Consider the following 18,250-nt stretch of genomic DNA (forward strand, 5'->3'; position numbering starts at 1 on the left):
ACTTAAGAATAATACCAAACTAAAGGGTACTAATATCTACGTAGAACAAGACTATACTCCTAATCAAGAATACGCCCGCTACAAATTAAGAATGTTTGGGAAAACTAAATTACCGGAGCGTCTCAAATGGGTCGCAACTAACTCAATTATGATTGGTAAAGACACTCATAGATTTGATTTTGCTACCCAGAAAATTTTACAAAAACTATAAACTAACCTAATCTCCATTAGTAAGAACTTTTGATCTTATGATTAATATAGTACATAAAAACATATGCAGTGCCAATGCAAACTTTGCTAATTTCTACACTACTTGTCATACCGAACTTTCTTTTGAAGTTGATGTATTTGCCCTAGTTGAAACTTGGTATCCAGAAAACTTTTCAGATTACTATCCTAATTATACATTTGTTGGCAGTGGCCGTGAGACTGAAGGGGGGGGAGGGGGTGTGGTATTGGTTTTTCGTTAGATATAATCTAAATTTTGAAATAGTACCATGTATATTTGCGGACAGTTGTGAAATTAACTCTATCAAAATTGATAATGTATATATTTGTGTTTTGTATCGATGTCATAACAACTATGCTAATTTTATTGACACTTTCGAAGCAGCCCTAAAACATCTAGGTACAGCTAAAAGTGTAAAAGTTATGTTATACTGGGGGATTTTAATGTCGATTTACTGAAACTAATAAATTCTAGAATTATAAAACTACTAGACTTAACTAAAAGCTATGGTATTACTCAGTTAATAAAAGTGCCCAATTATTTCTTCGACAGCCTCACTAATTGATCACTGTTACTTAAATTTCACCAATAATATACATAGATAGAGCAGATCACTATTCAATCGATGTTAATATACCTACTATTGACTTTAAAATTTCAGTGGTTAGATGGACACGAAACGTCTCTAATTCAAATATTCTAAAATGTTTCTCGAAAATTGAATGAAATGAACCGGAACTCCACGTCTTTACTCAAGGACATCAATGAAGCTTTTGCCGATTTTTTTACTCTCTTCCAAAATACTTATAATTTTTGTTTTCCATGGATAAGTGAAAAATATGGTAAATCCCTGAATTGGATCGACCAAAATTTAAAAAATATATAATTAAGGATCGTAACAGATAAAGACTTCATATTCGCGCATTAATTCCACAAACTGTTAATTTAACTAACTATAAAAAAGCTCGCAATAAATGTAATAACCTTATAAAAATGCGAGAGCTAAAATTTCTAGGACAACTCTAATCAAATTTCAAAACAATCCACGGAAAACATGGAACTTAATCAACGATATTATAGGACACAAACAAGCAAAACAAAGTGATAACAAGTTAGCAAGCCAAAATATACCTCTCCTCGGAAGAGTTTCTAATTTTCAGTGAAGCGTAACATGTATCCGTTTTTCTGTGGTAGAACGCTCACCTGTTGTGCAGGAGGGCTCGGTTTCGAATCCCGCCCGATACTAACGCAAATTTAAAAATATGTATACTACACCCAATGACAAAAATAGGGCACTTTTGGAAAAACCTTTTCCCTAATTCTAAGAAACTGCGTACGCGATGATTACACTTTGCTCCGAAAATGCGTTCGCAGCCCAGACAGACCCACACACACACAGACACCGACAGACACGGTGATTGTAAAAATATAAATACCTCCCCAGACCCCTTTATTGAATTCTTTAATCCTGAAACAAGGGATAACGACAATCATAATAGAAAAAATAATATTAATATAAACCCAATCTGTAACTCTGTTCTTAGACGACACTACAAGTGCCGAAATCTCCGAAATAATAGACAACCTTAAAGTTAACTCGTCTACTGGGTTTGATGGTATAAGTCCAAAATTTGTTAAAAGGGCCTAGCACATAATTAGCCCTATTATATCATCAACTTATCTTTAAGCATATCGTACCTAACCTACGCTTCTCAAAAAATCCATTACCAGTCCAATTTTTTAAAAAAGGTGACCCCTCCAACCGAATAACTATAGACCAATAACTGTATTTTCTTTTTTTTTCTAAAACTTTCAACAAATGATTTTACAAACGTCTACTAAAATTTAACACTAAATTTAACTTAATATCTAATAACAGTGTGGCTTTAGAGATAATTCGGGTGGTGTGGAACCGGCTGTTTTTAAAGTATATAAAAAATAATTGATTGGCTAGATAAAAGTGAATACGGAATAGGGACTTGGCAGTGCTACGTCACAGTTTTTTTCAATAGTTTTTATCGTGGGGAGAAAAATATGACCACAATGGCGGCCATGGCCAAAGCTACGGAGTGCCAAGTCTCTATTGCAGTTTTTTTAGATCTAAAAAAAAGCTTTCGATTATGTTCAATAATTCCCTATCTAACGAACGTAGTGTCGAGTGGAGTGCCGCACAGGGCCGGACTGACTAGTAGTTGGCCCAACCGGCTATGCAATCGTGTAAGCCCCATTTCCCATTAATGCAAAATATTTCCTTTATGGCCCCCAATTTGAGTTGGCCCCGATCTGACCGGCGATCGCCGGTTAGCCACCCGGGTCAGTCCGGGCCTGGTGCCGCAAGGTTCTATTTTATCTCCTCTATTATTTAACTTATTTATAAGCGATCTAACTCTTAATTTTTGATAACAATGATTCCCTTAATTTGTATGCCGATGACACCCTTATTTTAAATGGTGGCCTCTGCCTAAATTCGATTACTATGGAAACCAATAACACTCTGGATTGGACTCAAAAATGGATTTTGGACAATTTTATCGAACTAAGTAGGGTCTTCAGGCCGATCCCAAAACATACAGGGAAAGCCTCATCCCGCTCCTCCCGCGAGTTTACAGGGGAAGCCCTCCTCACACTCCTCCCGCGAGTATACAGTGAAAGGCCTCCTCCCTCTCCCCCTACTCCTCCCGCGAGTAGTATACTGTAGAAGAAAGCTATGACAGTGTTGAACGTGTAACTAGCAAGCTTATGTAATACATAGGACGGTGAACGTATAAAGTGGTGTATATAAAAAGATACAAACTGTACTTTTCTAAAATGAAAAGCGTTAGAGAAGGTAGCAGCCTTTCTACGCAATAAAGCGGTGTATATAAAAAGATGCAAACTGTACCCTTCTAAAATGGAAAGCTTTAGCGAAGGCGAGTGCCTTTCTATGTATTGTCTCCTCTTTCGCCACCTGCAGATAAGAAGTACTATAATCCTGATTGACAGTCCCCGCTTTTTCACCACCGATATGAAACGCGTACGTTTCTCCAATACTATTAGTCAGGTCACTTGGTGAAAAATCGTGCGTTTTGTGATAAAAGCATGAAATTTTGTATACTTACATTTTTTGATATGCTAAATCGATTTCCGACGGGAGGCAATAGTTCTGTTCAATGTTGAATTTAAATACTTACCTCTGCACAAGGCTACGTTCAGTAGCTTGCAACAAATTAAACGTTGCAGTATTTCGGAACCGGTTTTCTACCATACGCTTTTTTCCATTTCCGGTGTGACGTAGCGTTGCTGAACCGTTGCTGAAACATTTGAATCTGTTCTTCCAGCCGGTTTCTTCGTTGTTAAACGGAATCGTGACGTCACAGCACGCGGGAAGGCTAGCTGCGGACGACACAGCAGACGATATTTTATAAAAATTACAACATCGTAAAAAAGCGTTCAACAAGACAGGATAAAAAGTCTCAACGGAATCAACGCAAACGTAGAACTGTATAAGACTGTTAAGCTTCACTGAACGTAGCCCAAGTGACTGCGCAGCCTCAATACTCAGTATCGCGGATTGCGCCCGCTACTCCGCCAGTAATCCGATTAACTGCAGCCCACGTCATCACCGTACGTTACCCCCGCGGTCTTTTCCCGACTACCGTCACCAGTAAACAAAGATTTTTTCACGCGGTCGTATAAATTAACTAATTAATAATTAAATTAAACCGAGAATAACTTAAAATAGTGAAAGCGAAAATGATTGAAATGTCAGGTATTTGGTGGTAGTTTTATCTACGATTAGTAGTTTCTTCGCTAGTTCACGCTGTGTATAAACAGGTGTAAAATGGTAAAATGATATCAAGTTAAAATCCTGTAATATCCCCAGAACTACCATATGTAACATAATCACTCGTAAGCAGAGATGGGCATTTCTTGAACTTTTTGTTCATTTTCATTCCTCATAAGAGCAAGAACCACTATAACAGAAGTATTTCGTTTCGCGGCATAAGTGAAGTTATACCCCCGTGAGCAATTCCGTCCGTGATCAAGATATGTTTGAGTTGAACAGTGTTTACATAAGAAATATCACACCAATTTTGATATGTTCACGGAAAGAATCGTTCTTACGAAGATCTTAAAAAATACATCTAAGAGTGAATCCTTATATCGTAAACTATTTCACTTCAAAACCTTGATATAGTTAATTCATCGATATATTTTCAAGAAAAAAATTAAAATTGTTTCTTCACAGTAGTTAAAAATCTCGGGGATAAAAAACTGTCGCTCTAATGAAAAGAGTTGGTTAAATAAATAACATTCGCGGGTCATTTCTGGTCACGGGAGGTTTAGTTTCTTAGTTTCAAGTGAATTTTGTTTTTTGGTTTTGAGGGTATTAGATAACTGGTCACCGAAACTTTATAATAATAATAATAATAATAATAATCAGCTAGGCCAATACCCAAGGCACCACCTTAGGCCTAAGTCATCATGCGAAGAACTTTTTGATATCGCGATAAAAAACTAAAATGCATCCACGTTCAATTTTGTTAAAAAATGTTATTGAAGATATTTTAAATTTAAAAACGAGAACAAAAATGATATCGTCATGAAAAACCTTGAAATACCAGAAAGAATTGTCAGAGTATGAAGTAGAAAGAATAATATATGGTACATGCAAAACGTTTTCTGCGATCCCCATTATACAGTGTGGTACGTTTTTGATAAGTAGTAGGTAAAATATAGTATTAAAAGTTCATAATTGATCTTCGACAAGTATGACACTTCAATTCATTTCCATGCCTCTTTTGATTCTTATTCCGGCATCTAGGTGGTGTTGATTAACTTGATTTTATTAAATAGGACGTCACTCTAGCGTCGTATTTTAGCTAATCATCATACTTATCGAAGATGAAATATAAACTTATGTTATTATGCTGCCAAAATAAGTTCGTTATCCACATTTCAATTCGCTTAATTCAAATTCTTTATTTCGGTTAATAGTATCATGGTAACATAAATATATAATGGCACATTTGTGACTTAGGCCTAATTACAATTTAAATTTTTATTATTTTTTTCTCAAAATTATCTCAATTTGTGGCTGCCTGTACTCTTTATAAATTCAACTATCTTCGATTAAATCAATTCCGTTCATCTCGGCCTTTTAAGTGACCCACCTCTGTAAAACAATCATCCGCAACTCGCTGAAGTTGCGGGCATGGACAAATGTCTTTTTGCAAGTGCCGCAATAGCCGGGTACTTAGACTGATATTCATTCCAATAGGCCAATGGGCACGAAAGTTCCGGATTTGCGGTGTCTTCTTGTATCATCCTTTGAGTGAGCATGGTTACATCCTTGGTTTCTTTTTCAGCATAAGACAAACACTTTGAAGTAGGTTCAGCGGTTGCACGGCCTTGATTAGTTGGGAGTAAAAAATTCATACCCATAGCTCTCCAATATTTGTAGCGCGTCATTTTTGGTAGGAGTTTTAAATTCTAGATAACTCTCTGCCCAAGGTGGTGAACTGAAGTCATCCGCAAATAGTACCATAAGTAAATGAACCGAAGTTATCAGATAATCCATAAATTTTAAAGAGGTATTTTGCCTAACGTGGGCGGAGAAGGGAGTCTAGTTACCATGATAATAAAGGGCATTAAAATAATAATTTTTAAGATATTAAAAGGGGTTGTTATTTTGTGAAATTGTATAAAACAACTTGAGTCTTATATTACCTTGGAAAATAAATAATTTCTGTATTTATAATATAGAACGGGTCGGAAAGATGACTACTAAACCTCAATTCCAGGTTCTCCAACAAATGTTTGCGAAGTCCTCCAAATTTGGTGGTGTTGTTGTCGTAGATTGTCACAAACGTTTCGAGCAATTTCATTACGACTGGTAGTGAGATTTGTGGACCATCGCCTTGTAAACGGTCTGTCGCGTCTCTTAGAGGAGATAAGAAACCTTGAAGATTTTTAATTTTGGTGAACAAAACCCGCGAACTTTCTTTCGCGTTTATCGCTTCCATTAGGAGTTTTGTAATGGCACTTTTCACGCCAGTCTTTGTAAAAAAATACAAGAAATTAAACATTTACAGGACCAGGTTATAGTAAAAACCATGCATTTTTCGGTGACAACGTTTGACCATTTATTTTCCCAAGATATTTTTCGGAGGGCTAACCTTTTCGGTCAAACGTTCAAACACCTAAAGAGTCAGAACTTAAAGATTATATTCCCTATATCTGTGACATTTTTCTCATTAATTTCATTAATCACAACTTCGAGGCGCACTGGGTTCTGGAGTCGAGAAACCCGAAGATTAAAGGGACTATTACCTTCAAGACGACCTTTAGGGGCGATCCATACATTTCCTTACAAAACTTACTAAGCTGGAGCGCTTTCAGCGTCAGATATATATAAAGCCAAAAGGTGGCAGCGGCAAAAAGTGCCACCTTAAGGGGGTGAAAAGAATCTAGGGGTAGTATTCCCTTTAACAATTGTCACTTACCGTTTGAGTGACTATCCTCAATTCTTCAAATATGAAACGTTCCAACTTTGCTAGATTTTGATTAATAAATATGGCTAACGTACGTATTTTGGGGATTATTTCAGTAAACTCGACTCATTTACTTTTGTTGTATAATGTTATAAATACCATTAAGAAAAGTTCTATGGCAAAACAAAAAGAATCCCACCTAGTTTTCACGGGGCAAACCAAATCCAACCCGCCCGTTACAGCCCGTAGTTTTTCTGTATATTACGTGGACTTGCGAAATAACATTATTACTCCATTGACGTATTCACGAACTGTCTTCGACGATTGGTCATTTCGTAGGCTGTTTACAACTACTAACTGGAGCGTGTGCGCGACACAGCCTAGTCTCGTCCACTTGGGTTTTGAAATTGTGTTTTCAACCATCATCCAGCTTTGATCGTTCCACGCTAAATAAATGATCATCCGATTTTTTATATTACTTATTTGGTAGCCTGGCGTTCACCAGAAGTAAATGAACTAAAGTTATCAAACAGCCTATAGAAGTATAATTTTTGAGACATGGTATCGCGCTTTAGTGCCATCCGTTGTCAGAGAGGCGAGAATCGTGACTCTGGCTAAGCAGCCCTTTGCGGTGTGCATAATTATGGTTAATGCGTTTCGATAACTCCGGTTCATTAACTTCTGCTTTTACAGGGTTAAATGTTTACGTGGAATTAAAAGTGTTACCGCGTGCTTCTAAAAAAGGTTGCAGCAGTGGATTAAACATGTACAAGAAGTCCACTGCTATTTACCATCATCTAATTGTTCTAACGAGTCAGACTCATCACTGGAACCCTCAATGTCCCAAGACTCAGAGTAGACCGCTTGAAGATTTAAAGCTTTTACCATATTACTCGCATTATCAGCACAAACTGTTACAATCTATAGGAATATTAAGAATTTTACCTTATAAAACAAACCAATTTCAAAATATTTGATAAAATAATTAGATAACAAAGATTCACGCCTATAGGTCACGAAGAATTTCTTCAACTTTTGCCAGAATATTTTCACCAGAATGTGCAGCTTCGAAGTGCGTGAATGCGAGGGTGCGATTTTGGAGCTCGAAGTTATCGTTGATGAAGTGGCATTTAACGCCTAGGACGGCTTCCCTCGTTCGTGCACTCCATAAATCCAGCGTTGGGTGTAAGAACGACACGTCCTTAAGCAAATCCTTTAGTTTAGTTGATATTTCTTCAGAAACAATCATTTACAAATCCCTCGTAACAGTCCGCCGACTTTGAAGGTTAATTTGAGACAAACATTGCCACGAAAGCTTTAAAAGCCTTTCCTTCGATGAAGCTGAGTGGAAGACCATCGATAGCGACTAGGTCAACCGTGGTCTGTTTGAAGTGCAGTGGCTGGGCAGACGTCAACGGGACCTTCTCGATTTGTTAACATTTTACTAGTTCACCGCGACTTTCCAAACTGTCACTATGTGACGAAAGTGCAACGTCCCTGTGTTTTTTTCTATAATATTCAATGAAACATAATGTCCGATCTTGTAAAATATATAAAGGCTAACGGAGAGGGTCCAGGCAAACTGGCCGCCTCGGCAGATTGGGTGGCCTGCTGTGGGGCTGCGGGCCTCCGTATGAGGGCACGGCTGACCCATCTCCCGGCCTTTTGGGGTTCCACCGGGATAACCGGTGCCAGCTGTGCCGGGTTACGCGGGCTGCTGTATGCCCGCCGTTCCCCTTTAGGCGCTCTTTCCAATGGGGCTTGGTAGGGTGTCGGTCGGCGTTGCCAGAGCATCCGCTCTTATTTCCACTGCTGTGTGCGAAGTGGGGGATGGTCGACCCATTGCTGCACCTTCCGCTGGGTTGAGTGGCTTTCGTCAAAGGTGCGACCTTTGGTAGTGGGGTTCTGCTACCCATGCTGGTTTTGTCACCTGTCTGGGTCTGTGGACGCTGGCGTAGGGCATAATGATGACTGTAAAGCCCGCATTTGCATCCGCAAATGTAGGCTTTGTCCCTAACAGTCTTTCCCTTTACTTCAGAGAGTTATCTCGTTGTTTTGGGCCAACGCTGCTCGGAAAGGTAGGGATGACTCATCCTCGCTCGCGCCGTCCACCTTCGGAATTCTCCGAAAGTGGCGACCTCTGACCCGAAGGGTTAAGAGCGGGGTAAAGTTACCGGTGCCGCTTACTATTGCACCACAGTGAGTCCGCAAGATTTCTTGGCGGGCTTACTTCTCCAGCCAATTAGGTTGGAGACCGGTAGCGTCATCCGAGGGGCCTGCTATATAAGGGACGTCGGGACAATGGATTAACTCTCTTGGTTACGGACTCCGACCTAACCAGTCATATCTTTTGTATTCTCTCTTCTAGAGAAAGTTTAGTGCCATGCCTTGTAATATTTGGTAAATATATATTATTAATAAAGAGTATTCTATAGTTTAACTCTCGTACATGGTTTAAACATAAGCCGACAATTTCCAGGCTTCACATGACAGACCTCCGGTGGTGTGGTTTGAATCTTACCAGGTACACTGGGCTATAAATCTGATGCATGCATGTATGTATATGCTGCTCCTTCTCCTCTCTCGCTTTCATGACACAGTTTGCAGGTTAACAGCTTGTTTGGGCCAGCGACACCAGTACTGGTAATAGGTATAGAACCGTTATATTTGAAAAACTTATTAAGATTGAACTTTCCGAAATTCCCCTTATTGAATTTCGCTATAAAATTTAGACATTTTACTAATTTCAAATTGTTATCAGCAATTAGTTCTCGTGTTTCAGCAGCGTTACTCGTGGAAGCGCCATTAAAATCGATGGCTTCAGCCATCACCGACTATCGTGAAATGATGAAGCCAACTAATTACTTAATGGCTTGCATTCGTAAACACGTATAATAAAAAGGCAAAAGGTCTACTAATTTTTTCAAAGAGTGCTCAGTAAAAAATCGCCACGTGATAGCGAATTAAGAGATGGGTAATATTTTTACCAATAAAAAAATCTCGACATTTTTGGTTCTCTTAATTGAAGTCTAAACGTGTTTCTGTAGTTGTTTTTTAAAAAGATAATAATTTTCAATGACCACATATTTGATAAAACGTTTTACATGCCATTAAATATTTATTCGTCAGATAACAACGGTACTTTTGTACTTCGATCGCCAATGAAATGTTCACGTTGTGAACGCTGGTCAAATATCATTCTAATATTAATTCACGACAGTAATTATGGAATATGAATCGGGAATTTTATATTATTTTTGGTCATTCCTAAAATTATTCAAGGACAATTCTTAGATAGATATGGAGCTAAACTTCATTTTACGAAGCGATTTCCGCAACCTATTTGGCTAAGCGTGATGTCTGATCACATTAATTCAATTATTTCGAGAACGTACTTTTCAAGGGAAATATTATTTTACTTTTTTAAGTAATATTTCGTGCTCGGATCTCTGTTTTTCTTGTTCGTGAACAAAAAGTGCCCATCTTTGCTCGTAAGTATGCCAAAGAACCATTTTATAATAATAATAATCAGCTAGGCTAATACCCAAGGCACCTCCTTTAAGCCCAAGTCATCTAGTGACTTATAATGCTTTAATGAAACCATGTCCACGGGATAAGACGTAAATGAAGTCACTTCCAATTATTTTACGAAAAACGCGTCAGCAACTTTACCATAAGTAACATAATTACAATAAGTATGACACTTCCTTTGGTAATTACTTCCAGACCGAACTTTTTTTCGACAGTGACATTCTCGCCAAGCTCCGATTTTGGTCTTGCACTCGAATTAAGTAGCTTGTTATCGTTCTTGGTAGTAGTATATTTCGCCTTGGGCATATTTAGACACAATAGCTCTGAAAATCAGTTCGGTGATAATTTTTCCTAATTGACATACTAACTGTTATTATGTTACTTATGGCTTTACTGATGGGAAACGGAAATTAGTGCAGAATTCCTCGCTCGTTTCTAACGTGATTTAGTTTCCATGGTAACCTTTTCAATAGAGCAAGGATGATAAAAATAGGTGAAAACTATTTGTCAGTCCGAAACCGTTCAAAAATCTGATTCGGACAGAGCTATGACGTCCGGAAAGTTTAAAACTTGTTGTACGAATAGTCTGAAATTCCATCTTAAAAGCACTTATAGACCCATGATGAAAGTTGGGGGGCCGAAAATTAACATTTTTACCTGGCAACTTAGCATTTGGACGGAACATCCGTTTCCTTACTTCCGCCTGTATATTTCAATGGCGGTCACGTGGTTCAAAACGTCACAAACAGGATGTTCCGTCCAGAGGTCCCACTTAAGCCTCGTCTGCGGCCCCTCCTTTGTTATGGGTATATATTGACTAGTCTATAATAAACTATTGCAGACGAATTTACGAGAGCTCAGCCTTGGGTTCTTGAACTGTTACTACCCTTTCTACCATCTGGGGCTAAGATGGGCGGTGCCTTTCTGCGTTTTACGTCATCACTTAAAGGGAATAGAACCACCAACGCGTTCTTTATGGAAGACCCCATCAATTTCCTTTATTCCCTTCACAATCAGCGATTATCAGCGCCGCAGGTGTGGAAAACCATGGGAGGCAGCGGACAATATTAGAACCCTTGGAGGGCGACAGAAATACCAGAGGTTATATTCCCTTTAAGCCAATCAGCAGACCAGTCTGACCGGCGCGGCGTTTGTCGTTGACTCAATCCATAAAACGTTTCCGGGATTGCGCGATTTAACCGGTGAAGAAAATGTACTCTTAATTGATTCTTAGAAAAATACGTGCACTTAAACAAAATTACTCGATAATCATAAATAAAGGCATTTATTATTAATATTCTTACCTATTTTCGTTCAAACAAAAAGATGTGTATTAAAATTTTAGAAACAACATTTCGCGCTAAGCCTTGCGGCACTGAAAGCTAGTGAAGTTTCAAAACGTTGCCGTTCGATACAATTTTTGAGCGGCGGCACGTGACCAACGTCATAATAACTAAGCCCCTTCCGTTCTAGCGACTGAAGCTAGACTACCTAATGCAGTTCGATATTCATGTTACGTGTGAAACAAGGTCTCATTGAATTTTTTCTATGGAAATGTTATACAGAGGCATGCTTATGAGTAGTTATGTTACATATGGTACCTTGAACAGCAGTACGAGAGAAATCATAGAACGTAAAAGCGATTAAAAGAGAATGCATTTGTGAACAGCTGTTTTCGAAAATTAATTTTAAGCGCTTAAAACATAAAAAATAAGATAAAATCTACAACTCGTCCCCTCAAAATTGGCACATTTCAATTAATATTTGAGGCGGTCAAGTTTTGTTTTTAAATTCTTATGGAAGGTTGAGGGTCATGGTTGGGAACTGGAACTTTCGGTGAACTTCCCGCCGATAAATTGAACTACGTGTAGTTCCGTGACATTATCATGTCACCATTCGCTCTGGCAGACCAAAGCAGGGAAAAACATATCGGAATAGCCATCTTGTAGCCTCGAATCCACCCAGAAGATATAAGGTCTTTTGAAAAGAGCATCGATGATGAATAGAAACTTCGATCTGTTTAGTTAGCACAAAATCTGCCTACATGTGAGCCCACGGTATGCTCGGCCAATCCCATGAGTGCAATTTTGCTCTCTTGGTGGATTTGACTTAACCTCTTGACAGGTTCTGCAATTACGCATTCATAGCTTGGTGCAAACTGGGCCACCAGCTGTAATATCGTGCTAGATCTTTCATCTCGTTCATGTCCAGATGAATTGAATGCAACTTATCCAACGGCTGTGATGGTAAAGCTTAAAGAATCGTGACTTGAGTATGGCAGAGCAAGCAGTCAGATACTAGAGTAAGCTCAAATTGTCAGAATCAAAAATACTGTTTGACCAACCATCTCGTATCTATCCACCGTATTGCACTGGTTAAAACAGGATATCGATGAGTATGTTACGCAATGATCGTTGCTGTGACTGGTTGGTTACTGAAAACCTTGACCTAGTGAAAGTCTACGTCATGGGATGTTTGTCTTTCTTCAGGAAATTTGACTGGCAAACAAGCATACCAGCAATTACATTATCAGAGTCCTTCACGAACTTAACGTACATCATGTAACCAGTCAGGAAAAGCAAACAACGCTGAATGGTAATGTGCGTATGTTTTGTATAAGCAATTCAGCTGCACAAGCAATTTCAGATCATAATGTCCCAAAACTGGTGATGAAAACAGAATTAAGCTTCTTAGCTTCATCAAAACTAAGAGTCCCACTTTCAGGGGACATTGTTCTGAAATAGTCTGTGAACTGGCTAAGAAAATTTCATTGTCACTTGTGACGCAAATATTGGACTTCATTCGCAATGACTCAACTTTGGCGTCTTTGCTATTGACACCCTGGGTTCCGGAATTTTCCGACAACCTTTCAATTAGATCATTGTAGGCTACTTTGCTTTGTGTCTCCGAAGAACATATAATAATGTTTTAATTCAGTGAAAAAAAAGCTGTACAATGATTCGGCCCTGATACGCGATACAAAAGATACTGTAACGCTCGAAACAAAAGAAACTATTTACATTAATATTGAAACAATGTTAGTGCCCGAAAAATGAAAATAAAAAAACAGAATTTAACGAAAAAAGATTTATATGAAGCGACAGTAATAAAATTAAAAAAAGGTTAATAGTAAGTAATGCTGAAATGAACAACAGGTCAGCCCCAGTTTTTATATTTATCTAATCGACACTTGAATGCCGATGCGGAGGATTTGGTCTTAACGGCAGCCGGGAGATCATTCCAAAATTTAACAACCCGTTGAGTGAAGAAAACTCGCCTAGCTACCCCGTTGCACCACTTTTTACGGATTGTGGGAGCCTTTCGGCCCTCCCACTTGATGTCGAAGAAGTCAACTGCAGTAACATCATACAGGCCATAAATGATTTTGAAGGTGTCAACTAAGTCAGCGCGAAGACGTCTGTCCTTAAGGGACAGAAGACCCAACCTTTTTAACCTTTCATCATATGGTAAGGTTCTGAACCCTGAAACTAGCTTCGTGGCCATTCTTTGCACCCTTTCCAGCTTCTCAATGTCTTTGACCAGGTGGGGGGACCAAATGCTGGAACAGTAGTCTAAATGAGGGCGAATGTAGACACTGTACAGGATTTTGAAAGATTTTACACTAAAATGAGAGAATGATATAAAGCCCTTGTACCGTGCGCAGAAGTGGCTTTGCATGTGTATCCCCGAACATGGCTGGAAAGCATGACCCCAAGGTCCCGAACCACAGCATGCGCCTCTATCGCTTTACCCCCCAAACTGTACTGATATCGAGGGTTATTAGCCCCGCAATGGATCACAACTGATTTAGTAGTACTGAAGCTCATACCGTTCGAGGAGACCCAATGGGCTAAAGCATCAATGTCCCGTTGGAGTAAAAGCGAAACAGTCGGTGAAGCTATTTAATGACCAATCTTATTGTCATCGGCAAACAATTTGAGAAAAGACTCCTTGATTACCAGGGGAAGGTCATTAATAAATATGACAAAACAGATCCCTGAGGCACCCCACTGGTCACCTCGCACCATTCCGAACAGACCCCACGCAGGACCACTCGCTGCGTTCGACCACTCAAAAATCCGCGATCCAATTGACAATCAAAGGTGGAACCTCTAAATACTCAAGTTTCCGAATAAGCAGCGAATGCGGGACCGTATCGAAAGCCTCGCGTAGGTCCAGATAGACCAAGTCAACGGAATTCCCTAAGTCTAGGCACGTAGTGACTTCCTCAAGGGTTGAGAGGAGGTTCGTAAAACACGAACGTCTTAAGAGAAACCCATGTTGGTCTCTCGAGAAGAAAGATCGGCTAGTAAGGAACGCCACCAAGGAATCTCGTACGCTGGTCTCCAGTTCCTTACACGACAGACAGCTTAGACTTATACCCCTAAAAGTGTCAACCGCGTTGGAGTTAGGAAGTTTTTTTATCGCGGTAACATTAGCCCGCTTCCATAAAAGTGGAAGACGACCAGACGAAATAGAGTAATTGAAAATGGCTAATAGAGGGGAAGCTAAGATGGCTGAACCCTCTGAAAGTAATCGCGGATGAAGGTCATCAGGCCCTGGGGATTTAAAAGTGGGCAGTCGCTTTAAAAATCGTCGGACTGTGGAATACGATAGGCCAAAGTCTAGGGGACTGAAAACAAAATCAGAGGGCTCATAATTAACTGTCAAAACCACGGAGCTAAAGAAATCGTTAAGCGCCGTTACCACCTCAACCGGATCTTGGATTAATACCCCCGTAGAGTTCTCCACCACCATCAGAGAGGGTTTGGGTTTAAGAGAATGGGAAACACGCGAGTAGAGTGCCTTGGGGTTGGTAGGGATTTCATCAATTAAACGGGCTGCGTAGCTATATTTCACGGAACGAATGTGTTTAGTAAGTAAGTTACGTTTTTTCGCAAATGCGTGTCCGTTGTCAGTAGAAGGTGACGCTCTGAATACACGAAAGGCAGAACGCTTGTCTCGAATTAGGTGCTCGGTTTCCTGGGACCACCAGGGCTCCCTCAACAGACCCGAACGCTTAGTGGGTTTAATGGAGATCAGTAACGTAAAGGAGAAGGATATCAACCATTTCGTCTAAGGTAGGGGCATCGAGGACGCCTAACCAAACCTTCGAAAGCAGTGCAGCGCGAAATAGATCATAGTCCCCACGGCTATAGGCATAGCGTGTAGACGAGGAAATGGGCACGGGAAGGGACACTAGAGGTCGAAAGAGAAAGTGAGAACATATTGATCTAATTTATCAAGGGAGGGAAGGTGGGAAAGGTCATGAACAGAATCCCAATCAAAAGTAAAAATGAGGTCTAAAAGTGAAGGGATATTGTTCCCACGGCGGCGAGTGGGAGATAAAACATGTCGCGTTAGTTGAGAGGAAGGCACAGTATCAAGGAGCCTTTTCTCAACCAATCTAACCCCCTTACCTGTGGTACAAGAAGCCCAGTTGATCGCAGGCGCGTTAAAATCCCCCATAATAATCACACGGTCAGCTAACTTGCAGGCTTTCTCCATCGTCCCCAATAAGATCTTCAAGAACTCAGGAGTCGCCGAAGGGCTACGATAGCAACATAACACAATAAATAATTTTTTTTATCAAATTTAAGTTGGCAAGCCAAAATGTGTGGAGAAGTTAGGGAGCGATTAAGAGTAGTCACATGGTGCGAACGAAAATACAGAACACATCCCCCGCTTCTTGACCAATCACAATCGGAGCGAAAGGAATTATAACCCGGAATGTGGAACAATTCAGAACATATGTCCTTATTTAACCAGGTATGGCAATACAGTCAGGAACCAGTTCCCAGACCAACGCACTCAGTTCAAGGATTTTACTAATCAAAGACCCAGTATTTGTTGCCAAAAATGTAAAAGCACAAGGCGCACAGTTTCGAGGATAAAAATCATCAGGAGACGGTAAAGATAACACAGCCGAACCGCTATAAGGGACAAACGGCAGAGCGTCAGGGTTGAGAACAGTTACTGTTGAGGAGAGGATATTGTCAAGATCATTAGTATGGGATGTCAGCGAGAGAGAGCGCACCAAGGTAGGCCGCGCCGAAGTCAGTGGCGAAAGTGCGGCGGGACCGAGTTTTTTTGACTGGAGATAATTTTGCGAATGTGGGCCGCCGGGCTGAAGCAGCTTGTAGACGCCATTAGCTGGATAATGAAGCTCATGTCCTGGAGGTGGCCCTGGGGGCCGTGACGCGTTTCCCGAGGCTGCGAATTGGCCATACGCTAGAGAAACCTTGACATTGTTGCGGATAGCGAGGTGAGTTTCGCCATTGGCCAAACGATGGCTAAGCTCTTCGCAAGCGCGACGGTAGTTCACCAACTGCTGTGGCGTTTGGTCAATACGAGCAGCCAGACGGTAAGCCGAATCCTCCGAACGTCATTTTTTTATAAGACCGAGGAAGGAACGTTTTCCCGCCATATGTGGGGATGTGATAAGTAGCGGGCGAGGGCGGGCACCAGTCCCCGAAGACGGAACCACCCCGAGCCTGTGATACGGAACGGTGGTCTGTACGAAGAAAGGAGTTCGGCAAGAATCCGATGTTTCTCCCCAGGATGCTCAGGCACACCAAAGAGGACAGCATTGAGCCGTCGGGATTCACGAGCCAGGTCTTCAGAGGTGACATAATCAGCGGGAGAGGGAGGCTGGCGCGTACCCGCCAGTTTTTCCACAAGTGAATTTTCCAGGGTTGTAAAATTGTCGCGTAGGGAGGAGGAGAGCGAGTGCACCTCAGAAGCCATAAATCCGGAATGAGATAATATATATTCTTCATCACGGATGTCAGCAGGACACCATCTTAAAATTTGTCTGCGATCTGATTACTGGCTAAAATGATCTCCAAACGCTTGTCATAGGAACTACAATCCTCTTCACCTGGTATGAAGAAACCCATCGTTCCATGACTGCTTAACATGTGAACGGTAGTTCTAGCTGTGTCGTTAGTATTCCTTGCATCTAGGAGCAACAAACACAAGGAGAACGCAGCTAGCCCTTAAACACGCTAACGAAGGGTTGTGTACGAATTTCATTGGACGAGCGTCACGAACCTTTACGCTGAACGTTTTACGGGCGGGGGAAGACAATTTCATAAATTTCCCCTTCCGACGGCAGCAGGCGCTTAAGCGTCTAGCCAATGAAAAACGTACACAAGAAACTCCACGACTTTTGACGGGTTGCGTTCTCCTTGTGTGGGGTGTTGTGTTTGTTGCTCCTAGCTTGCATGAAAAGTACCTGCAGACCCACTTGTAATACCGCGAACACTTAGGCGGAATATGGAACAGAGATAATTAATAGCTGTGATTAAAAGAGAAGAAATATCTTTATTTAAAAATGGCAGTTGTTTATATACAAAGCATTGGTCGTTTAACAAACGAACATTTTATCGCTTAAAATATTTAATGATAAGATAATATTCACAATAATGTATTGTCCTAAGGGAGCAAAGCGTCTATGGTAAGACTCAACAGTTTAGCTATAGCTTTAGTTTAAAGGGCAACGCAAGTGACCATGCAGGGAGGTAAATTATCTTATAGATAAAAAGAACGACTGCGCATGCGCTATCTGCCATAGCCTTTCCCTCTGTAAAAAAAGCAGAACCATATTTGCCGAATTTATTTTGTATAAATGCGCCTCTCGCGGTTTTTACGCAAAATCCATGCATTCTTTAGTCGCGAAAATGGCCGAGGAAAGTGAAATCTCCGTGCTTACCGACAAATCGGATCCTAAACTTCTACAAAATAAATGTAATAAATAAAGATAAATATTCTGTCGGGGTATAATGATAGGGAAATTGTTAAGGGAGACGGGATATAGGAGTGTGTGTGGTGTTGACTGTTGAATTTTCTTAATCCAATGTGAGGCTAGCGGCCGAGATTTACCGCGTCCAAGGCCTAATGTTTCAACTTCCATTATTAAAAATATTCAATTCACAAATAATTTTATTCCAAAACATTGTTAAATCGAAAATATCAAAGTCCAACTCTCGGAAACTAACCCAGTTCTTTTCTCCAT

The sequence above is a fragment of the Leiobunum rupestre genome, chromosome 7, assembly GCF_980474605.1.
Source record: "Leiobunum rupestre chromosome 7, qqLeiRupe1.1.hap1, whole genome shotgun sequence".
Classification (NCBI taxonomy): domain Eukaryota; kingdom Metazoa; phylum Arthropoda; class Arachnida; order Opiliones; family Sclerosomatidae; genus Leiobunum; species Leiobunum rupestre.